General features: G+C 40.2%; 1 protein-coding gene across 10 annotated transcripts in view; it reads right to left on the bottom strand.

Moving 5' to 3' along the window:
* The window catches only part of ABCB5 (ATP binding cassette subfamily B member 5), a 78,410-nt gene extending 55,488 nt beyond the window's left edge, over window positions 1-22,922 (bottom strand). For 9 of the 10 annotated variants that reach the window (XR_012834118.1, XR_012834119.1, XR_012834121.1 and 6 more), the window contains exon 1: window positions 103-209. The gene's annotated coding sequence lies outside the window, so the exon portion shown is untranslated. Of the gene's footprint in view, window positions 1-102; window positions 210-22,766 lie in introns of those variants that run through there. The other variant, XM_075746038.1, reaches the window with a different exon arrangement.
* Window positions 22,923-25,407: the final 2,485 nt, after the last annotated feature.

Below are 25,407 nucleotides of genomic sequence, written 5' to 3' on the forward strand. Positions count from 1 at the left end.
ATAACAAAATATATAATCAACTTGACATAAAAAAAATAATTAAAGCATCCTTTTAGACAGATTTCTGGCTCCATTTTTTCCCCTCGTGTTATTTCATCTTACCTTTACAACCCGCGCTGTGCCCATACGCGTGGGTCCCTTACGGCCACCCCGGTGGGGCGGTGCGGGGCCCCCGGCCCGGTCCCTGCGCGGGGGCGGGGGGGCGGGGGAGCGGGGGAGCTGCCCGCGCCCCGGGCTTTATAGCGGCGGGCGCCGCCTGACCGCCCGCCCTCCCGCCGCTCGGGTTTCAGGTGAAGGTCGGTGCCGCAGCCGGCAGCGAGTCGCCGTGGGCGAGGGGTCCGCAAAAAGGTTTCGGTCGGTGATTTCGGCCCGAAGGCTCCTGCCCTCGGCAGCCCCCTCGGAAACGGCCCGCAGACAGCGAGCCGCTCGGCCCCGTTATCAGGGTATCGCTTTCTACCTTTGAGTCTCACCGCTACTAAAACTAGACGAATTTTAGTTTGAAAAACTTTGCCGATAAGCAGACGCGAGGGAGTATTTGATGAAGATACACTTGTCCAGTGAAAAATTCAGGCTTGTGAAAGCTATCTGCAAGGTCACATCACGTTTGGGGAATTGCTTCACTGCATTCGGTGAATTTCAAGTAACTGTAAATGTGTGCTGGTGAATTGGAACTAAGAAATGTTATTAAGTGTTTTCATTTCCCACTTCTAAATGACATGAAGATCAAAACTAGCTAAATTGATTGTTGTTTTTACAGAAGCTAAGCATCACACTTTGCTCATTTATTTCCTCACCTCTTCCCCAAAATTTGTGTGGGGTTTTGTTATGGCAAAAGTAAGACTGGTTCTTGTTTTGGGTTAGCTTAGAGGGTTGTGGGTTTCTTTTTTCTCCTCTGAAGAAATCAGGTAAACAGTTTTTCTGCACAACCCCAAAAATAACAGTTCTTCAGCTTCCTCTCCCCCACTGGAATCTGCATTATTTGCTTCCAGTAATGCCTTTATTAAACACTTTAAAAGTGTTTATGAAAAATAAATTCCTAATTATTTTCCCATCTACTCAGATGCCATTATCCTAAAGCCAGGTCCCAGATAATTAAACTAGTTACTCAGCTGAAGTTATTCTCAAGTAACAAGTTCAGGACTCATTCTAATTTAAGCTTCCCTTTTCTGTCTTCCCCACAGGATTAAGATTACATTTTACATATTGGTTGTAATGCCCTAAAAGAACCTCAGAAGAAAAGGCATTATTAGTCTTCATCATCTCCTGCCCACTGGGACCCTATATGTTCAGTTTGAATCTAATTCCTACATGTCAGACCTATTACTTTTTAAAGTACTTTCTTATCTTATTAGCATTACCCAGGGTTTATATTAAAGACTCAGCATTAAGCCTGCATAACGGTACCTTATTGGCTGTGTTCTCTGTTCCAGAAAATTTACGAAAAGCTTTGGCTTCTGCTGCCATGCAGAATCTGCATTTACAGATTTTAGCAGAAGAGCCAGAACAGCAAGCTGAAGTACTTCACTGTCCCAGCCCCAAGGTTCACAGCTGTACACAGTTTTTCCTTCACCAAAGGCAACAGTTTTTTTCTTATTCATCTCAATGGGAACAACACCTCACCATATCTCAGTTTTTGTTAAAACAGGTGATTAACTTATTTTCAGAAGAAACTATAAAATTTTAAACATAGGGACATCCCACTTAGAAAGCAAATGCCTGGATTTGATGATAGGCGTGGGGCTGACAGAGCACATAGATTGCAAAGTAGAGGAATGAGGGCAGTATGAACTCAAAAAACCTCACTTGGATCAGTTTTCAGAGCTCCTAAATACCCACGGATCTTACTTGGGATCACTGGCATCTAGGGACTGCTTGGTACCTCTGAAACACAGACACTGTCACTTTTCAAAGCTTTGTTATCAATTATTCACACACAGTAGCAATAAAGTGTTGATTATGATTCAAATCCATTGCCCAACACACTACTTGCCCAGTAAGAAAAAGCCTTGGAGTTGCCCTGCATAGAAAAGGCAGTCCAAAAACTGTGTGTGAGATGAGCAGGACAAGCAACTGATAGCACAAAAAAAGAGACATAGAGGGTGGCAAGAAGAAAGGTGTTTCCCTCTCTCCCCTCTATTCTTTCTTTTGGGAGTGACATTACTCTATGGAATAATGAACATCTCCAACGTGAGGGAAACCAAAACCATAAACAAACAGATTAAACAAGAAAATGAAGAAAAGACAGAGTAAGAAATAGTCTCCTAGAAAAAGATCCCTGATCTAACCTACTGAGAAACATAGACTTGTAGTCAAATTACAGTTAACTACTCTGTGCTTAAATAAAAAAGTAAAATAGCACAATGTGACATTTTCACAGAAGCAAGTGTTCTGGACTAAGACATGCACATGTCAAGCAGAGAAGACTCCCATCAATAAAAGAAGGGAGAGAAGCAACACAAGAAATGGCAGTTTACAGTAATGCCCTTGTAATTTTAGGGCAAGCATTAGAACAAAATATCATAAGGTGATTTAGAAAGGAAATGCTATTTCTTTTGCATAACTTTGGAAAATACTCACTGCACCTGAAAAGTATTCTATTCCAAACAGAAAATATTCACCCATGCCTTTGTGTGCTTGGTTCATATGTCCAAAAGCAATCAGTGACAGGAAAAGCAAAATTAACCACCATCAAGTATCATTAATTAACACCAACCATAACTGACTTAACTAGAAAAGATATCCACTTTAAAGAACTATTAACTATAAGCACAACATTATTAAAAACAAACACAAAACCCGCTACCCTCCCACCCCCCAAAAAAACCCCAAACCCACAAGCTGGAAGAGAGAACTTACTTCCCCAGCAAAGCATTAACACTGAAGAGAATACAACGTATGGCATGCAAAAGTAATAGACACCCAACTTCACTGGAACAAGTCCTCAGAATAACAGATAGAAGATACTTTGTGTTTTATAAGCATCACAGCTGCTTGCTGCTTTTTGACTTCCGCAACAGACCAGAAGAGCACCAACAAGACACCCACCCTTCACCCATAAGCCACACAAGGGGAGTGTGGGCTAGTAGTTGAGCCATTACCTTAATCACAGCTGATCACCTACCTTTCCCATGCACCTGGGTTGTAATTAACAGGATGGAGCTATAAAAAACCATTAGCTTTACTTACTGCTCTTCAGTATTAGTTGCTTCATGACTTTTGCATCTTTGTTGTACCTGTTTTCATCCAGAAAAGACCTGCCAGAATCAGTGAAAAAGTTCTCCTTTCTCATTTATTTGTCAGAAATCAGACCACAGTGGAACATTGGTGCTATAGGGTAGCCACTATCAGTTGTAATCAACTGCTACATTTTTACAGCAGTACAGGGATATACACATTATACTTGAGCTCAACAGTGTTATTATTAATAACCACCGGTAGTAGCTGTAGTCATGGTACGGTACTTGCACCCTTACTCTGAAAGAAGGTCATATTTTGGTGGGCATGAAAAGAATGGCTCATTATCTTCTTAGTTCCTCACTGAATTCACTAAGTAATAGGTTATGGATGTTGGCCATTTGGGTTATGAATATGGGACTTTATTAATATATCCTACATAGTTAACTTTTGTCAATATAGAAATGAATAGACAGATTCAGCCTAAGCTTAATTAATATCTGGAGGGGGAAGGTAGGGTTTTCTCTATTACTGCCTGACTGATCCAAGTTGGGCTCTGCAAACTGGCACTACCAAGTACCCACAGGGAATGAAAAGGACTCTCTTGTGGAGCAGCTGTGGGCTTCTCTGTCTTCCAGAGGAGATCATCTTTTCCCCATTCTCTGTCACAGTGATCCATGCTAAACCTAGCTGAGACAGTAAAAAAAAGAAAGCCCACAGTTTCAGAATACCAGCTGGGGCAGATGCTGTTTACTAAGGAAAGCTTAATTACACCATTGGTTAAGATAGTCAAAACATTTGGGAATATTAATCACATTTGCAAACTAGAAGTTAAGAAGTTTTCTAGTTTCTTCACAGGGAACAGCAAACTAAAATGTTGTAATTCTCCGAATCAAACCCAAGTTTTATGTATACTACTATAGCCTTGGCAACTGGAGAGCTATCAGGGATTTGATGCAAAGGGTGGGGAAAGTCTAGGTAGAGGTGAGTGCTGGAAGAATTAAAAACCAGATAAAGAAATATGTCACAACTGTTCTTGAACTTTCTGAGAAAGTCTGAGCTATGTTGCCCAAAAGTCCTAATGCTGTAACCAAGCAAAACAATTATTTGTGGTTTTCCTAAAACTAGGGAACAGGTACATCTCCGATTCTTTTAACTAAGCAGAGTTATATCAAAGATAGCTATTTAATCATAATTGTTTCTCACCAGAACAACTTGCAAGAATTTATTGAGGCTGAAATGGTTTTACAAGCATACGTTTGCTCAAAGAACAAAGACAAGGAATGCAATTTTTTCTCTCCTATGAAGTTTGCACGTCTGTTTTAGGAGAGACTTAATTGATAAGGATGAAGAATTTGCAGGTTTCTCAAGTAATTACTATAATTCTTCTTGCCTTTAAAAAAATATCAGGTCAATATGGTCCATTGCTTTCTACAAAGCAAGAGAAAATACCTATTTTTTTTCCCTAAGTAATAGAATGATACAAGTAGTAAGATCATAGGAAGCACAGAAGGCAGTCATTCTGCTGAACCCTTTCTATACGTTAAACAGGAAAACTTGATACATTATCAAAATGGTGAGTTAGGCTGATAAAGACCTACAGAAATAATTCACAGGACTGAATGCCAAGATATACACCTATTTCAGAAAGAGAGGGAAGAAAGAAAAGGAAAGGGAGGAGGAACTGCCTTATGTAAGCAAGTTACTTATTCTAAGGCCTTCCCTTTATCAGGAGAAAGGCAAACCAATGTTTTTGGTCCGTCAGACCAGGAAGATTAGGAAGATGATGTTTCATTAGTTTGGCTAAAGGAAAAGACTAAAGAAACCATTACATGCCTGGATATCTGTTGGGCAACACAGACAAGAAGGAGGGGGTGGGGTGCAAAGCCCTCTGAAATTCTTGGAAAGTGCTGGGAACAAAATTTTCCTTGAAGAGGTAAGAGAATCAACTGGAGATGGGCCTTTCTATGTTTCATCCTGAGAAGTAGAATGCGATCAAGGAAGAAAATTTGAATTAAAGTGCTGGTGGAATTATGAAGTTCATGATTCTTTAGAAAAAAAAAAGAGAGGAATGACAACAGAATAAAGAAAATAAGTTTGAGTCTAGGAAGATTATTGCTATTCATGAAAAGGCAGTCTAAGGGCAAAGGGGATAAAAAGAGTTGGCAATTAATATAAACATGTTATGGACTTGCAACACAAATAAGAGGCCATTCTTTCATGCAGAAGCACAAGATACTATCTTTGTGTAGGAATAATCTATCAATAAGTAGAGGTTGGGATTGACTTTGTAGGCTGCTTTTCTGCAGAATAGCATCTAGGATATATGGTGGATGGAAAACTGAACAGAAGCCAACAATGTCAAACTGCCGTAAAAAAAGGCAAAATTCATAAAAGCACAGAAGAGTCATATGTGAAACACATGGAGTAGTGTTTTCTCTGCTTAGCGCTGTTAAGTCCTCAGCTGAAGTGCTGTGTCTAATTTTAGTTATTTCAAGAAAGATGTGGGTGATAGGAATTATGGAAGAAAGCAAAATTAAAGGGGTATAAAAGACATGACCTCTGAGGAAAGACAGATGGAATCAGGTTTTTTGTAGTGGAAAACATGCAATTCAGTTTAGAAAAATATGAGGGACTGTGCAAAAACAATGTAATCCAGTGTCTTCCATATTTTCTGTGGCACTGATTTACAGTAAGAAAGACAAAAAATAGATATTAGGAAAATGGCTTTAACTCCATGGCTAGTTAAGGACTGTTGGCATCTAGATTTTTGATTTTTCTTTTCTCTTTTTTTTTTTTTTCTTTGTCAAGAAATTGTCTACAAGGAAAAGTTTGATGCAGATGATTTTGCCTTGAGGCTTGGGGAAAGATAATATTGTCCTCTGACATCCTCATCAGCTCTATTTTCTATTGTGCTGATAAGCATAATGAAGGACAAAATGGAACACAGCTGGTACATCTTGTATTTTGGTTAAAGAGTTTAGGTCAGGTATAAACTGAGCCTGTGGAACAGCTGGCAACAGTTTTGGCAAAGGTTTCTGCCATCTCATTCTGAGATGAGGAATTGGAGAAATAGCAGAGCACTTGGAAAAGGTGATGTAGAAGTGAACTCCTAACCTCAGAGGACGTGGTGGTTTTCAAGGATGGATTCATAACGTCCTTTTCTGCAGCTTCTAGCTTACGTCTGCCAGGTGCCATCTCAAGCACTGCCAAATGACTTTGCTACCTACTCTGTATCCTGAGGTGGGTCATGGACATGGCATACATATTAATTAACTTCCAGACTTCTTTTTGGAGTGAACCAATTAGTTCACTTTCAGATGAAAGTGAAGTTTGGTTTTGAGCATAGTTTATTCCTGAGTTTGGTCTCAAAAATTGATTTCTATAGGACAGTTTTGGTCCTTTCTATCTTCTGCAGTCCTGGAACATGGTCCTTGTGCCCTCATTTCTGCACACCATAATGGCATATCCTAGAGTATGCAATCCATACCATTCACTTTGGACTATAAAAATATCTCTGGGTTTGCTTTCTGTGTAACATCACTGTGACACAGCTCAGTACTCATACACAGCACTATGGACTGTTAAAAGACAAGAAGTAATCAGTATGTCTTGAGGTTTTGAGTGCACCACATGAGATACAAAGGAAACTCAGATTAAGTGGCAGACCACAGAAATGTGGCCAGTCCATTGCAGAGAGGGTAGTTCTGAATAAAGTGGATAAAAGCTGTTGAAACCATGAAGGCCATGGAACTCTTCAGGAGTTATTTTTAGCAGTGTAGATGTAACTACTGATAGTTTATTCACTGGTGGGATTTCATAGTATTTTACTAACATAACCCTGGGATGAATGAAGTTGTGTGGGTAGAAACTGCATATTGTCTTTCTGAAAGATCTTATTCAAGGAGTCAGTCCCATCTCACACCAAAAAGCTAGGTGATGGTGAAGTATCAACAGTTCACATATGAAAATGTGAAGAAAATATCAGATGTCTTTACTACAAAGGTAGCACCAGCCACCCTTTCTTTGACCTGAACAACATTTTGGATGTGCTGTGCAGTGCTGGACAAGGTGCGGGCAACATAGAGAATATCAGTTCATCTATTCTTTAGTCCCAGACTCTCAGAGGAAATTTAAAAAGTGACAATTACTTTCCCCTAAATATTTGTATTTCTCAATACAATCTTAAATCTTGAGGGCAAGGACCCCTCTCTTTTGCTCTAGCCTCTCCCCCTCCACTAATCTAGCAGTTTGTACATTTTGTTTATCTTCATATCTAAATATAGTATTTAAATAACATGACTGAGTCAAACAGGTGTTACTCATACAGGTAGCATGTGTTTACTACTGAATCATGTTCTGATTAATTGTTCATATGCTCCCAAGAGTTGGCAAATGCGGTCCTTTTCATCTAAAGGACTCAGTGTAAACATCCCTGCTCACCGAGCATGCACTTCATGACTCTTACTATCCTATCACTGAGTGTTTCCCTTGCCAGGATAGACGACGGTTAAAATGGAATGGGTTTTTTTCGGCAAGATGTGTGTGGACAGTGACCTTTCACTGATACTATTTAATCTAGGAAGAGGAAAGTTTAAAAAGCAGAGGCAGAAGATAAGTGTTTGAAGATACATGGAAAGCATTTAACCCTAACTAAAATAAAACTCTTAAGAGGACAAATAAAAATTGGGTCCCTATTTAAATAACATATATGGATATCTTCTGACTGATGGAGAACGTGGCTGTATCAGGACTGGGCTGGAGGTGATGCCATGTTGTTTGGGAGCACAGTTGTTCCTAAATCACCTGCTACAACACCCTCCCTCCCAGTGCTCCGCATCATAGTTGTCCTCTTCTGAGAGCTGCAGCACCTGCCTGTGAAGCTGGTATCACCATTCCCCTCACTCCAAAACTACATTTTTCCTTTGTTTAGAAGTTCCCAATCCTTTTTCCATGCCCTGAGTGTCAAAAATCCTAGCTGTCCCCTAACATTACACCTCATGGTCATCTCCAAGTTATATGGTCCCTGAGGGCACGAATGGGAAAAAGCATCCTAGGATTAATGAGGAATTATCTTGGGTCATGGCAGCTGATTTCTGAAGGTAGTTGCCTTGTACAAACTACATTTGATCACTAGAATAAATTATCCTCTTTGTAAACCTGGCTTAAATCTCTCTGGTTAGAGAAGATGTTACTTCTGCTCATAAAGTTGCATTATGTGGTCATAATATTGTTTTCTCTTGGGGTAGCTGTTTGGTTTTTGTTTGTTGGTTTTTTTGTTGTTTTTTTTTTGAGGGTGGTGGTGGGGTTTTTGTTTGTTTGTTTGTTTTTTCCCCGTGATAGCCCATTTACACATACTTGTCCATATTGTCTTCTGAGGAAAAATCCTACAACAGCAGTAGGATTTCTGCCAACCGGTGGTTCCTGTGTCTCAGACTGCTGTGTCCATGGTGGCCAGTCCTGATGCTGGCTTCCACAGCACTGAGTTCTGGTTTGGAGGGACAAGACTGCCTGACAGTGCTGAGTGGAGGAACAAAGTATTACACCTGGCTGATGCATAGAGAGCTTGCAATGAGAGGCAGACCAAGAATTCCATGTCCCAAAGCTGACTTAGTCAAACCCCAGTGCTTAAAAGGAAGATGCTGGCATCTTCTAAATATCGTCCCCTTTTGAGTGCCATGTGGTGGACTCTCAGTTATCACTACAATCTCCTTTTTCTACTTCTTCCTCCTTCCACTTGGGGAGTAACAGTATTCACTGACCTTAGTTATCTGCATACTCTGCAGACTGGGATCTAAAACTACCTCCTTTCCCCCTGTGTTCCAACGCAGTCCTTCAGCTGACAGGTGAGCAGAGTTCAGGAGCGTGTTTCTTCCAGTGTGATCTGTAACAATTTATGCACACAAGAGTGAAGGAAACCCTTCACATGGACCGGGGAGTGCTCAGGCAACTAAGGGGGCTAGTGAGATACAGATCCTGGTTTTTATCCTGTTGATGTAAACCCTAGATCAGGACTGTCTGTACTGTTTTCATGCAGCGCTGAACTTTTGGCTCTGTGTTTGCAATATTAAACTAGTTATGTAAGTTTACATTTCTGTATGCATCACTGCACAGTCGTGCCTAGGCTGTCACCAAACTTTCCTTCTGTTGTACTACTTTCTAATCAGATTACAAGAACTCTAATGAATTTCTGGTTGGATCTAAATTAACATGGGCGTCAGAAAGGTCTGATGAAGGATATTTCCTTTTAAGGAGGAGTTAGTGCTTCCAAGGTATGCGCAAGAACATACCTGAATAGCTCTTAAAGATTCAGGAAATGATTAGGCTTTTCTAGTTAGCAGCAGCCTGCCAAAAAAGATCAGACTGTCAGAGATTAGCTTTCAAAATATATTGATCTTCCTCTATGTGCCTGTGATTATGGGAGAAAGGGTAGGAACACTGAAAAATTCTTCTTTATTCTTTTCAAAAGGATGTCAAATTATCTCTGCTATACTACCAAGATCTATTTGAAGCTCCTGAATGGTCTCATAATTGTCTAATGAATGACTTTTAGTACAGGAATGAATTCAGGTAGCACATCAGTTAATTAACTGGCCCATAAGATAACTTATGTTCAGAGAAGCAATACTTCATTTTAAGGGATTTTTAGCTACATTGCAGAATGATAATAAAATAGACATTCTAAAAAGTAACTATTTGGGATCACTTTCACCAAAAGTAAACTCAAAGAAAAAGAAGAAAATCAGTTTTTAAATGGTCGTTACTCAATTATTACTTTGATTTATTAATGGATACAAATTTATTTAGTCAATGAAAAAGGAGAAGAAGCTTTTTTTCCTCCTGTTAATCCTTGTAACAGTCTGTGTCATTCACTAGGACCTAGTTGTACTATTCTGATGAACTGATACTTATGGAAATAATTAGAAGATCCCAGCTGCACTACTCATTATTAAATATCCTTGAAGTCCATACACACTGTGTGTTTCCCTTTTTGATGTAATTCAAAAAAGCTTTTAATGAATTACAAGTAAATTCATACCATATGTCCAAGAGAGCAATCAGGAGGAGATTTCAGACAGTATCATTGTGAATACATTGGATTTTATTTTTTACTCTGTTTATATTGGATGCTATTCTATAACCAATAAGAAGACACTATCTGAACATTTATAATTCACTTTTATACCTGCAACCCTTTTGTATTGTAGTGCTGTGGAATAGCAACATTCTGCAACATTACCTATAAACCTACTAAAAATGAATCTAGGCTCAGAACCCAGTTATTTCTCCTGAGAGCTGGGAGATTTATTTATTTTTTAATCAAGAAAGCTATTATTGTCTGCCTTCCAGCCCCAGACCCCGGCATGAGTTTATGATGGCTTCAACCAGCGTCCAACAGGGAACAATCCTTCCTTTGCCAAAAGCACATAAAAGTCCAGCCATGGAACAGGTCAAAGCCAAGATTTACTGAAGTGCTAAAAACGATCGAGAGGGAGGGAGAGAAACCTTTCTCCACCAGCAGCTCAGAACACTGTGGGACACACAACATTTAAATTCCTGCTCTGCTGGACGTGGGTCACGGGTCTGTCTCTGAGTCTCCCAGAGGAAAAGGGTGCCCCAGTACCAGGACACAAGCCCGATGTAGTGGTAGAGAGGAGACGCAGTTTTGCTGGTGGGACGTCCAATAGCTGGCAGGGCACTTTGAGTCTTGCTTTTGGTCCAATTAATGCTGAGTTATGCACACAGCATGAAGTGGAGTTTAGACACCTGGTGATTAGCAAATTCTCCTTGCTAATGAGGGAAGATTAAAATTCTCTTTGGAAAATTACGTGACTGCACTTGGCTCTTCTTCAGCCCACACTGGGAATGGGATTCAGCTGGCAGATTCAGATATCTACATTTATATAATTACTTGACCTATGAACTACATGTCCAAATTCCCATTATGGCCAACAGGAGCTTACTCAATAATGTAGATATCTACTTCAAGGTGAGCTGACCAAATGTCTGCACTCTGTACTTGCTTTATAAGCTAGATCTTCACTGACAGTAATGGAAGCTGGACACATTCTTTACAAGCAGACATCAAAAATGATGTGTCTGAATGTGGGAACTGTATGCCAACTTGAATGTAAGAAGGGGTACATCATGACGTTTTTGCAAATGTCAACCCATTTTTTCCCCAAGTGAAAGCCTGTAAAGAAGATGGTTCAGGATGATAAAAATTTTCAGTAAGCATGTTATTTGTTTAAATAAGCAAAATACAGAATCCATTCTGCTCTAATATCCTCTTGAAATGTTGCACTGGAGGAATCACAGTCGTCTTAGTTGACGTTCTCATGGAGACCAAAAAATGAGGTTGAGTTTAGGATAACTGTGCTTCTTGCTGTCTGAGACCCTGTACATAAGCCTCACTCTCAAAGAAGACCATCTGCCTTAGTTGAACTTTGCATTAGAAAAAGCTGTGCTTGTGGTTGTTTCCTTCTGATGATTTTCATTTCACATGTCAACATGTGTTTTGAAAATATTGTAAGAGTTTACAGTAATCAACAGCCCTGAAGAATTCGGTAAATATTATGGACTTGCATTTAGTGATTTGAGTATTTATGTGCAGAAAAGTCATGTAGCTTGTTGTGTCAATACTCACACACATGAAAAGAGACTAACTAAAATCCACAGATTTTAAACCATATGTATCAATTTCTCCTTCTTTGATGGTCTGTTTTATATAAAGCTAGGAATGTTACTGTGTTGGATAAAATTCGCTGTTACTGATATCCTCATTAAAATGTCTTCACTGAAGAAGAAAGACTGCAGTATCATGGGCAAGACTTATCCTACCCATTAAGGCACATTTAATGCAAGAAAATAAAATAATGAAATTTGTCTACACTAATGTAGCATAATATTGCCACCGTAAGTGACAAGGAAGAGTTACAATTTGAGCAGAGAGTCAAGGACAGACGTATACCTTGTTTTCCTTTGTTTTATTTTGAAGTATCACAGTGACAGTGGAAAGGATATATTATAATTTCAAAACTCCATATAGATGAATAGTAGGAGTGAGAAACTGTAAAGTATTTCTTAAATGCTGCTGCCATGACAGCCTCAATATTTCTATGGCATTGAGCTCAGGTTATTTCCTGGTGGTTGTCACCTCCACGAAGAAGGAATCTCTTCCCAGGGATTTCAGTAGGAAAAGCACCTTGCACTGAGCGGAGTATTCAGGGAAGTTTTCAAAACATATTTATAATTATTTTGTGGGCAAATTAATTTTTATATAGCTACAAAAATGCAATGGCTTTTCATGTATAATTTTATTAAACAAGATTCTCCTAATGTCTAGGTTATTTTTATACTCTTCAAAATACTACACTCCAAAAGCTTTCCTAAATATATTGTGAAATAAAGGTTCAAAGTAGCTTTGTTAAGACAGTATTTGAAACTTCAAATACTGATGAGACATGAACATGGAAATTAAGGAGTGTTGTTGTATTATGAGCAGCTGCTTTTATGTGCACAACCTGAATTAAACTAGGCTGAAGTTCTTCCACCAGAAGCTAGAGGATTTGTAGGAGAGGTAAATCAGACACTGAAGTGGTTGATTCAACCTTGATTCAAGGAAGTGAATGTGGAGAATTAAACCGATACTCCACACGAAACCTTTCTTACGTTATATCCCTTGTTCCTGTTATTATATCACTCCCCTGGGCTTATAATAGCAACTTTGCTCTGAATCATTTAGAAAACAATTGGTAGAGATGACATGATCTAGAAAGGTAGGATTTGTTTGCTTTTTTAGCTCTCTTACGACTAACTTGCATGATCTTAGGCAACTAATTTTATCTGTCCATTTACTAAAAAAAAAGAAAAGAGGATTTTATTGAAGTTATTAAATATTTATCTATTTATGAAAAGGAATTTACGAAATACACCTTTCCTGATCCACAGAAGTGCTGTGAGAGTGCAAAGAAAGCCTGAAGTGCCCGGGTTGTACAGACAGAAAAGTCAGACTTGTACCTGATACTGAACAGGTTATGAGGGTTCAAAGCACAGGCGCTCTAAGGGCTACAAAACCATAGGCAGGAAATGCAAAAGAACCCCTTCACCAACCAAAAAGGAGAAAACTAAGAAGTGGAAGAGCTACCATTGCATTTTATGAAAAAGTCACCTTCCCTCCTTCATTTGCTCTCCCTATGTTGAACAAATTATTTAAAAGAGAGAAAAAAGACCTCAGTAGCTGAAGCCAGCACTGCAGCACTGTTTCTTACCTCAGCAACAACCCTGCCATGACAGTAAAACTGTAAGGAAACACCAGTGGAAACACTGTAAGAAAAAGCTGAGCAAGTTGGTCAACTATCAGTATGCAGGGACACGTGCGTGTACGAACACGCTCAGCCTGACTTTGCAGCAGCCAGCCTTTGCAGCCTGGCCTTTAGCTGAAACGTGATAAAAATTTGAAGGGCAATCTAATTAAAAAACTTGAAACACTGCACTGAGGTCATTCCTGTTTACCTCCTACTATAAAAGACGTGCCCTCTGTTGCATGCTATATAGCCATAAACAACCCTATAGAAAGGCACTGTGGCAACCAGGATACCTCCTGCTCTAATTCCCGGGGCTATTCTTTCTCCCCTCTGTCCTCAACCTTAAATAACTCCTCCTTTCTGCCACCAGCCTTCCTGGGCAGCTACTGGCAAGGCTGAGCTGTGCTTGTCCCTGCCTCGTGCCTCTCAAAGGTCACCGCGGACAGGTGCCCTTGCTGCTGCTCTGCATGCCACCAGCGAGGAAAGGCAGGCGGAGACCCAGTCTTTGCTCTGAAAGGACTTGCAGAACAAGCTGAAAAATCTCTGGGCATCAAAGGAAAATCCAGATGTTTCTCTCCCCTCTCTGATCATGCTTGGTATTCACCCATTATCCCCTCACAGCGGAAACAACTTTATTCTTGGAGCTGGTATTACTTAACACTTAAAATTAGTAATATCTTGGGTTTTGATAATGACTGTCATCTGAGACTAAAGATACTTTGCAAGCAGTACATTATTGGCTGTAAAGTAAACCTAGCCAAGACATACTGAGCCCTAGCAGTGAGCTCCAGCTGCAAAATCAAGCAAAAAGATCTGGAAAGTGATGGTAAAAATATAATTTGAAATAGGCAAGTGAAATTTTGGGATATGAAGTGTCCATTTCACCACAAGGCCCTTGAGGGTTATGAGCTGGTGTGGGATATGCAGATGGGATATATTTGGTGACTGGTTTGACCCATGTTTAGTCTGAATTTTGCTACTAAATCTCATCTCCATTTAATGTGACGGTTATCAGAATCAAATTACACTTAAAACATTTTATAACAAATTACTAGCAAATAGACTGGAAGTTTATACAGTGGCAGGCAGATAACTGGGTATAACCACTAACAGAGAGAGATAAAATGCCTTCCTCCACCAAAGGGGCGGTAAATAGGCAGGGGGAGCACTGCTGATTTGTTAGACGAGTCAAAAAAAGCGAAAATAAAAACATTTCCTGTTTCTTTTTATCATTTAGAATTTGCAGTTTTTATGCAAGAGGCATAGTACCCTCACACCTTCATTCGGTTATTGTTATTCTCTCCCCTGCAGACTCGCACGGAGCAGGAACTTCCCTTGAGCCAGAGAGAAAACTTTAAGTCAGGTTTCTTAACTGCCTTATCTGTTTTACAACTCCCTTACAAAACGCACTATCACTGCTTATCAGAGGGTGGTTCTTGTTTAATATTTTCAAGAGATAAAAAGGTTACGAACCAGGAACCTGCTCCTGACATTCATACAAGGTGCCAGAAGCAGGGAGTGGGGTTAATTTCAGTTTACCTTTCAGTACAGGAATCTGCCTTTCGCCATCCACATTATACCGTAACGAACAGTCATAGCAAGACGCTGTGACGAGTGGGACACATCCCTTTCTAATGTTAACTATTTAATCCAAACATCACTGGCAGAGGGGCTAGGCAAACTGCACAGCTGCCTAGCTGTGCAGAAGATAAGAGTTGCCCTGGTGCACAAGATCAATATTTAGAAGCTGATCATTACTGGGTACGCTCAGCAGATCTTATATTTTACCAGGTTGATGTATATCAACAGACAGAGAACTCAGACAACAATCTTCACATTGCGATGGATTTTGCTGTATTGTAAATTAGCTCAGGGGAAGTACACTTATGGTCCTATAAGCAGAACAGAGTCTATAACATCACAACAAGGTGATGTAAAGATGTAAAAGGTGACAAAAGGATGTAAAAAAATGCAGAGGTGTAAGTATGTCTATGTGTAATTTGCTTGTTATTTCCAATGTCTGAGTTGGCAAGATCTTACTTGTAAGACTACTGTAAGATTGACCTTAGTGTCAAAAGAACTTTAAAATAACAGGGTTTGTAGACAGAGGATTTCTAAAATGCAATCCACTTCCTGAAAAATCAAATATCAACAGAGGTAAATTTATTAGATTTAGCTGGTAGATTTTTGATGTTTTCATAATACTTCTATGAGCCACTGAGATCTCCTTTATTCAATATTTTGATTATTCCATTATATATATTTCATTTCTCTCTTCAGAGGCATGCAAGAGTCAATCCTTTAATATTTGATTTTTATAGAATGTGTAATGATGAAAGGCCTAAAGAAGAGGAAGACAACTGAAGGCTGTGACAGGGTTTGCACAGGTCTCGCAGCCAAACATTTGTTAGAACCAGTTTTTACTCTGAGTTTACAAGAACTCTGAATACAGCAAATTCTTTGGAAAAGGGAAAGCAGAATAAAATACAACATATTTCTAAAACTAATGACTTTTCTTAATTAGACCACTGATTTCTTATGTGAGGAAGCTGTGTTAATTCCAGAGTACCTGCCATTCCTTCGAGCACTTGCACACTACATGGAGAAATGTGAGTCAAACTGAAGCAGGTGCAGATTTGCACAAGTATTGCAAAGCAATAACTGGCCAAGGAAAGGGGATCACTATGAGGCTTTGTCAGAAGAAAAAAAGCTTAATGTGAAGTGAAAATTTTCTCCAGGATCTGTTTTGCTTTGTGGAGGCAGCTTTTCCCCAAAAGTATTCTCCTGCCCTAAACACGACTGGATTGCAAGTTGACTTTAGGTCATGCACAGTTTGGATGAATCTTTCCCTGTTGGTCAGAAACTTTCTCATGCTTCAAGATCCTTTTCCAGGTTGATCTTTAGGCTCCAAAGCAAAATCCTTATGGATGACTGTGGCTTTAGCTATAACTTCTAGCTGTAGTTATTGGAGGCACTGTGACAGATCTAAACACAAGTGCTGCTCAGAAATTCAATCACCTTCTGATCCAGCTTACTGGACTAATGGAGGTGGCCTTGATATGTAAATGAAAAAGAATAGTCAGGCTTTTTAGCTAACCTTGAAACTCATGTATTTGACTTTAAGTAGAGCAGGACCGTATGTCTTTTTCTCTCCCACACATGTAGTTTGCTTAATTTTTGTCCATAAGCTGTTATCAGTAATTGACATTAGTATATTTATCAGTTTCAGTATATCAACCAAAAATAATAAAATACTCATTTACCCTTGGGAAAACAAAGCAGAACCATTCCTATAAAGCATTAAAACATGGTTTGCTCCATTTACTGTGTGCAGTTCCTGTCTCGTGGAACATTTGTTTCTTAGCATTTCATGCCCTGCTCGGCAGGTTAATCACATGAGACCTCACTGGCACTGCAAAAATCATAGGGCTTTCTAACTTCATATTTATTATATTTTCAATACCTAAAAAGAAGATGGAAGCCATGGAAATCAGACTCCACTGTGTAAGTCACGTGAAGTGGAGGTGGCCAATTCAGAGAACTTGCAGATGCACTGCACGCTTTCAGGAAACTAATAAAAAACCTTCATAGCCAAGGAAGGAAATAAAACCCCAACCCTGAACAAATCAAAACCAATGATCCAGAAATGTTAAAGCAGACAGTGCTTTTCCTGAAAGTTAACTATTCACTGATGTGCTGGTTTTGGGTGGGATAGAGTTAATTTTCTCCATAGTAGCTGGTATGGGGCTATGTTTTGGATTTGTGCTGATAACACAGGGATGTTTCAGTTACTGCTGAGCAGCACTTACACAGAGCCAAGGCCTTTTCTGCTTCTCACACCACCCCACCACTGAGTGGGCTGGGGGTGCACAAGAAATTGGGAGGGGACACAGCTGGGACAGCTGACCCCAACTGACAAAAGGGATATCCCACACCATATGACATCATGGTCAGCATATAAAGCTGGGGGAAGGAGGGAGGGGGAGACATTCGGAGTGATGGCGTTTGTCTTCCCAAGTAACCGTTAGGCGTGATGGAGCCCTGCTTTCCTGGAGATGGCTGAACACCTGCCTGCCCATGGGAAGCGGTGAATGAATTCCTTGTCTTGCTTTGCTTGTGTGTGTGGCTTTTGCTTTATTTATTAAACTGTCTTTATCTCAACCCATGACTTTTCTCACTTTTACCCTTCTGATTCTCTCACCCATCCCACCGTGGGGGGGAGTGAGTGAGCAGCTGTGTGTGGCTTAGTGGCTGGCTGGGATTAAACCGTGACAACTGATGTTATCTTCACTGAAACACTGATTTCTTTCTGGTGCACCATTCAGCTATCAGATGATGGAACTGGATGACATAAAAGAATGTATTTGGGTTTATTCCAAACTCAGTATCCAGCATTTTTGGAGGTTTGCTCAAGTTGGCTCTCTTCTTAGCAAAGTGTATTTTTCTTATCTGCTTATCTCAAAATTGAAGGACCCAGTTGGGACTGCAAGTAAAAGAGCCAAAATGCTGTCGGAAAAAGTAATGCTTATAGTATTTCTAAATCACAGAGTGCAGTTAAATCTCTAGAGGAAGATTGCTTTGGAAAAGTATAGCCTCCATTTGCAACCTAAAGATGTCCAGTTACAAGTGCTTTCCAGCTTGTTCATGGTACGATTCCATAATTATATTATTTAGGAAAGATTTTTCTTTATGCTGACATCAATTGAAGTGGAAGAGAAAAATATAGAGTATTCAAAAGAAAAAAAAAAAGCATCTTCCTACATAATTTAAATGATCCAAGCCTATATAGTCACAGTTGGCCTTCTACTTACTTATTTCTGAGATGAAGAGAAAGCCAACCCCACAAAAGCTGGTCCAGGAAGCACCTCACTGAAAGCACCTGGGTAGCTCAGTCATACAAATGCATCCAAATCACCACAGGAACAATTTTTAAATAGCTTCAAAGTAACAAATTCCATGGCATTTTACATTTCGGCCAAATACCAATGTGTCCTACATTACTGGAGCAAAATTGTTGAACCCACTTGCACCTGCAGAGTGGTCCAGCTGACAGCAGTAGGGATATTAAAGGACAGTCTATGTGATTAATGAAAGAGGCTGAGGTTATTACTGTGGAAACTATTCTCTTAGGTGATGAGCATATATGAAAACGTCTTAAGTACTTTGTCATATCTGGACTGATGCTTCTGTAAATGATTTTTGGGGCTTTTTTCTTTTTTTTTTTTTTAAGGGAGACCACATAATCCAACAAGCATATAGGAAGCTAGTGCCAGGAAGAGGTGGGTGTTACAGCTGAAGGGAAGAGGAGAGGAGCACGGCTGGCGTGCGGAGATCTGCATAGCCTCAAGGGCAGCGGCACCTGGTCAATGTGGCAGCTGTGTTGTGGCTGCCTTTTCGTATAAGTAGTCTTGTCAAGTTATGCATTTCCCATTACAGGCAGAGGATACTTGGGATGCTTTACCTCAGTTTGTGTAGCTTGAGCTGTTCCAAATACCCACTTCATAAATTTTTCATTACATTTTTTTAAAGCTCATTAAAATCACCAAAAAATATTAGAAATACTACAATTTGATGGCTTTCATACCTTGCTCAGCTTGAGATAATATTTATTCCATGCTATCGGATCTAATACAGCTATCCATTCTAATATCGGATCTAATGAGGAAACAAAAGTGCAGGCTGCTTTGAATTAGTTATTAAAGTATGGAAAAAATAAAAGAAAGAAACTGTCATTTGGTCAAATCAGTTTGTCTAGTACCAACTGGAAGGTCTCTGAGGGATGTCCAGAAATAAAGGAGGAAAAAGAAGGTTTGCCTTAATAGAAGGTTTATAGTTTCATGTTGGGTTAAGAACTCCAGATGTGCAGATTAAGTATTATGTAAAACCCAGAATTAACTAGTTTTTCATATTGACTCGACTTGGGGCTGTAAAAATTGATCAAGTAAGTCGCTGAAAAAGCATACAGAGTATATACTGAAATAGCCAGGCTGCCTAGCTTTTGTTGGATGAGTAAAATGGAAAAAAAAAAAAAAAAAAAAAGTGGAAGCTCTAAGAGGGGAAAATTGTCCAGCCCACATATTGGGAAAAAAGTCCAAACTTTTCTTCTCCCCCCAAACAATATTTTTTCATCTTCTGGCTTGTTTTGACAAGACAATATAAATTTGATTTGGTCCCAAAACCCAATTATTTCCCCAAACCTGTTATTGTACTTTATTCAAACGAAAAGGAGAAAAATTCCATCATTGGGGTTCTTTCCAAAATAACTTATCAACAATTTATTCACTAATTGTGGAGAGCAAGGCTGAGAGTCGATTCATTGTTGAATAAGGCACTTAGTGAGGAAGAACAAGTCTTCACGAAAACAGATTATTTTTTTTCAAGTCTCCATTGACTAACAGCTGTCGGATGGTGAACTTTCGTAAACGTCACCTTATACTTGGGACCAGACACATTTGTCAACACTGTCACTGGTACCTGCACGTGTGTTTTGTACAAGCACAGCAGACTGTACTGTGCAGTATGAATGGCTGTATTTTTCTTTAGAGGTCATAAATTCAGTGTCAGTGGGGGAGGAGAGGAGGGCTTCTTGCACTGCAGGTCTTCCAGTCCTACAAAATAAACTATTTTCAGCTCTGGAAATATCTGCAATAAGAAGCAGTAATGATGTGGGAATAAGCTCCACATCTGCTTGCATTCAGCATTTAACCCACCCTGAGGCAGGCAGGAACATATCTGCACGCTGCCAGCAAAGCCACGTCCCTGCAGCTGACCTTAGACAAGTGCTTGTTCTTGGGTATCCCCATCACAACTTCATCGTTGTCTTGCCTTAATTTCCTTGCTTTCTATCCCTAAAATTAAGAACTTCCTTTTTCTACCTGGTGTTAACAGATTTAAGTCATAACAGCTTTGGGTATTGCATCTGACATGAAAAGTCTGGATGTTGGTTAGGGCATCTTTGTGCCAATTTAACAGAAGTAAAGAAAATACAGTATTGCAATTCCATTGTCCTCAGCAAAAGACAGCTGGATTGATAAGCAGCAGCTTTCGATCTGGTGCTGCCAGTTCCCAGATCCTGCCAGCAAACACTTAGCAAAAGTCGTTGTTCTAGTTTTTAGAAAGAAATTAAGGCAGCCTGTTAAAAATTAATACAAAAGTAAATGAATGACAAACTAAGTCACCACAACTTCCTAAGTCTGTGATTTTATCTCAGAAAAAGCTGGCAATGGTTCTGTGCTCATTTTATTTTACAAAAGGAATTTTGTATTAAAAACTACCTTAGAACCTGCACAATTTTTGCAGGGAGCAAACTTTCAGCTGAATTTTTTTCTATCCATTTCTACACATGCATTTTGTGCCAGTGACATGACAGCAACTCCAAGAGATCATAGGCAAACTGAGCCCATAATGCTACTCTGCCCTTAAACTTTGCTCTCCCATCCCAGTGCTGACCTGATGGTCAGGTCTAGCAAATTCCTACAGTAAGGTGAGCTAAAATTTGTATTAACTTGCTCCTTTGTGCCCTGTTTCTCTTTTTTTACTCTGCTGACCTCATCTCAGAAAAACATCATCTTTTAGCTCTTCATCTTCATGTTGTATCATTCACGGTGATGAATTTTCTCTATGTTGGTACTCTCAGTGTTTCGGACTAACCCAAATTAAAGCGCTTTGGTGATATAAAGCGTACCTACAGAAAAAGGCCTGGTTTCCACATTGGTCTGCCCCTGCCCTGATACAGCCTTAGCCCTGTGATGTTTCTGAGTGTGGTGTGACACTCTCCGTGGGACATGGAGCCTCTATTCCCCACTGGTGATCCAGCTCGCACAGCTGCCGCCTGGCTCCCCATGCACTGGTGTGTGCCAGTGCACATCTGCCCCACAGCTGGGCTCTGCCTGGATGACCACAGAAGCCCTGCTTGCACTTTGCTTATCTCAGCATGGGGACCTTGTTGTGAGTTGTCCCCAAATGGAACAAAGGTATTTCCATAAATCTCTCCCATACGAGCTGTATGAAATGGTAGCAAACTCCCTAAGAACAAAAGAAAAGTCAAACCCACCGAAATCAATAGTTATTCATCAAATCAACCAAAATCAGGCAGAAATGAATCATGGGAGCTTTCAACAGGATAATTTTTTTTCAGAAGCCATGAAAACTACAGCAGTGCTGGAGCTACTTTAAGTTATACCATGTGCAGTTGTTATCAACATTGACTGAGGATCATCTTTTCCAATTAGAGTTAACGCCTCTCGTAACCATTTATAATCAGTTACCTTATTAGTAACTGCACCTGTAACCAGACAATGTGTGGTTATGACCCATCAGGGTTAGGTATGTACAAGAAACAGACCCTGAGCCAACATGTACACACCAGAGATGGTTGGGACGGAGGAATACTTTGAGGAAACCACTTTAAAATCTCCTTTGCGTGTCATAAGAAGGCCAATGCCAGATGTGGGCAAAAGTGTCCACCTTTCAATGCTATCAATGTTTTAATAGTCCACAGCTTGTCTATTTAATTGTTCTGCTTCCTCCCCAAAAGATTAGTGAAACTGCAGATGTGGAAGAAGACAACAAGTGAATGTGAATTTCTGGAAGCAGCTTCATGAAAAATTAAGGTCAGATACTCCCTTAAGAATTAGGACTATCCTGCAGGTAGTCTGCTTCTCTTCACAGTTATATAATATAAATCAGCAGTCACAGCAACAGAAATACTCCTAGGAGAACAGGAATATTAGAAAGAATCTGGAGAACTGTAGCATAGAATCATAGAATCATAGAATCATGGAATGGTTTGGGTTGGAAGGGACCTCAAAGATCATCTAGTTCCAGCCCCCCTGCCATGGGCAGGGACACCCTCCACTAGACCAGGTTGCCCAAAACCCCATCCAACCTGGCCTTGAACACTTCCAGGGATGGGGCATCCACAGCTTCTCTGGGCAACCTGTTCCAGTGCCTCACCACCCTCACAGTGAAGAATTTCTTTCTAACATCTGATCTAAATCGACCTTCTTTTAGTTTAAACCCAATCCCCCTTGTTCTGTCCCTACACTCCCTGATAAACAGTCCCTCACCATCTACAAGGCTCCGTACCAGTACTGAAAGTGGACAGTAACTGCTGACTGGGTATGCAATGTATTACTGAAGACTTTTAAAGTAAACCCCTAATTTCTCTAAAAGTGGACAAGAATTCCTAAGACAAGAGTCTTACACATGAAAAGTCCACTCGGAAACAGTAGGAAAATGATACATGGGATGACAGTACTAAAAAGAAGGAAAAAGTCTGTTTACCGTAGCCTTAGATGGTGAGAAAAGATGAATGAACACAGGTTACTGAATAGCTGTAGATCTGGACGTGAACATGAAGCAGTGCAGCCAAAAGTAAAGCTGTTGCTGAGTTCTGGTAGTTTACTCCTGACGCTGTCTTCCTGTCTGAAGTTTTAGGAATCAGAGTTGCAATTTGTACACGCGCTCATTACTTGTGAGTAATGAGACAGCACAAAAAGAGGTTTGGCATCCTCCCCTGGGTGGTGACTACTCAGGCTGCAAAAGAAATTAATTATCGAGAGCAGTTTGTGTCAGGGTGGCTCACAAATACTCCTGCTGCAGAAGAATTCATAGCTGGAAGAAGACATCCCTGATGATTGCTTTTGACAGTTTTCCTGACAAACTTGATATCATGGCAATTGCTTTTTATGATAAATGGAAATGACCATTTAACACTGTGCTAATAAATGTGTCCTAAGAAGAGGTCAGGCTTGGCTGTTATCTTCTGCTATAGATAAGCTGTAGATTGGGTAAACATACAGTCCTAAAAACCATGAGCCTGACTCATCATTGTGTTTCTGCTTTTACAGAGCAGACCCTGGAAGATGGCCAGGGCATATCAAAACTGTCAGAGATTAGCCTGAACCTCAACAAGATTCATGCCTGCACAGCCAAGAGCTCCCTGAGGAGAAGGGACATGGGCAGCCAGGCTTAGGAAAGCAAAAATGAACAGGAAAGGAGTGGAGAGACCATGGAAACCCAGCACACGGGAATCTGAATGCAGTGGGATAACTGAAGCCACAGGTACGCCGGTGGGCTGAAAGCTCAGCCCAGTGACTGCTGTCTTGTTTGCAGGTCCAGTCTGTGCACCAACAGGGTGGGTTTAACAGGTGGAGGGTGTTTAGCGTGCCTCCTTCCCCTTCCACCTCCTCGTCACCAGGCATGAAATTCATCTAATAATGCACAACCGTGAGTGACCATGCCAGCTCATGACCCCAGTCACAGCTCAGAGCCCATGTTCTCAGTGCCAGCAACCTCTCAATGTTCATGCTGATGCCAGCCTGCAGTGGAGGGATCTCTCAGCGTGGGAAGCTGAGGCGCTGCCAGGAGCAGAGGGGATGCATGTTTTTCATCTGACCTGACAGCTACCATGGATGCAGTCAGCTCAAACCTTCTCAAAGTTTACAGTGTGGCAGGGTGTATTGGGGTCTTGTGGAGAAATGCACTGAGTTTCTGGGGTGTAAGCATCATGTTCCTGTGAAAAGCAGCAGAAGTCTCACCACAGCTGCTCTGAAATCACTGGGGCTTCACCACAGTTAAGGAACTTAGATGAATGAGCTACTCTAGGACGGAGAACTAAGGTTTGGAAAACCACCAAATGTCACTGAGGGACTAGCTTTGAATTTCTTCCGGTTAATAGATACTATGGGGAAGTTCTGAAAACTTCTTATATGCCTTTGAAAAACTCTCCCTCACCAAGTGTAATGCTCAGGAGTTCCTGCAAATTGGAAAGCTACTGTAACAGCCTCTGAGAGGAAGACTTGCTCTGGCTAATGATCATGGCCTTATCTCCTTCCTGCTCAGATTTGACTCAAAAAGCTGTGCTAACACCCCTAGCAATATGGTGAGAATGGAGAAATATCCCTACCAGCACTTCTCTTCATTTGGCTCATTATTAACTACATGGCAAGAATATTAGCCATGTTAAAGCACTAACACTGCTTTCTTCTCTTGGTGCTAAATATGAGGACTGCAGCTTACTGTAAACCCTTAAAATATTAATTTAGGCTGTAAGAAACTGTAAAGCGTTCCCATATCACATTAAGTCATCTATTCAGTAAAAATTCTTGAGTAAAAATTCAATACTGTTTCTTCAAGAGGGCTCAAACTGAACATTTTTCTCCTTTGATCTGAACCATGGTCCTCGCAGTAATGCTGATCTCAGCCACAAATCTGTATCCACACCTGGCCCCAACTTCAGCTGGATTTGATCAATGGGATCCATGCAGGAGGAGCAGCAGAGGTCTGCCCGGCAGACACACGCTTAGTGGAAGCGAAATAGTGATGACTGTCAGCACTTTCCTTCTTCAAAGGAAAAGCCTCGGGAGGCTGGGTCTTGCTCTTGGGAGGATTTGGGTTTTTTTCACAAATATTCAGAATTGTCATTTGGTCTCCCTAGAGTATCACTGTTGAGGAGGTGACAAAAATTTGGCTTTGGAAGCTCTTGCTTCTCCATCCCTCCTGACCTCTCAATGCTAGGCTTTGTTTTTTGTTTTGATGGGTTTTGAAATGTATTAGTTTTTTATAACAGTTTAGAAAAGAAAGAAATCAACTAGCAGAGAACTTTTGCATTTAGTTGTTATTCATCTCAATTCTGAAAATAGATCTGTATATATTATAAATAATATAACATTACATAGCATAACATAATATATGATACAATATAACATTACATAGCATAACATGAATAATCTATACATAATATAATATATAATATATATAAAGGCTCTTTCTCTCACTCTCCCTTTTCCCCCACCCATCTCATTTTTGAAGAACAGGTGATACCTAAAATAAAAATAATAGTATGAGTGTTCTTTGCAGGCAGGGAGGTGTGAACAAATACTGTTTTGTAAATGTGAGCTGTGCACATCCAAACAACTCACTT

Source organism: Balearica regulorum, chromosome 2, assembly GCF_011004875.1.
Source record: "Balearica regulorum gibbericeps isolate bBalReg1 chromosome 2, bBalReg1.pri, whole genome shotgun sequence".
NCBI classification, from domain to species: Eukaryota; Metazoa; Chordata; class Aves; order Gruiformes; family Gruidae; genus Balearica; species Balearica regulorum.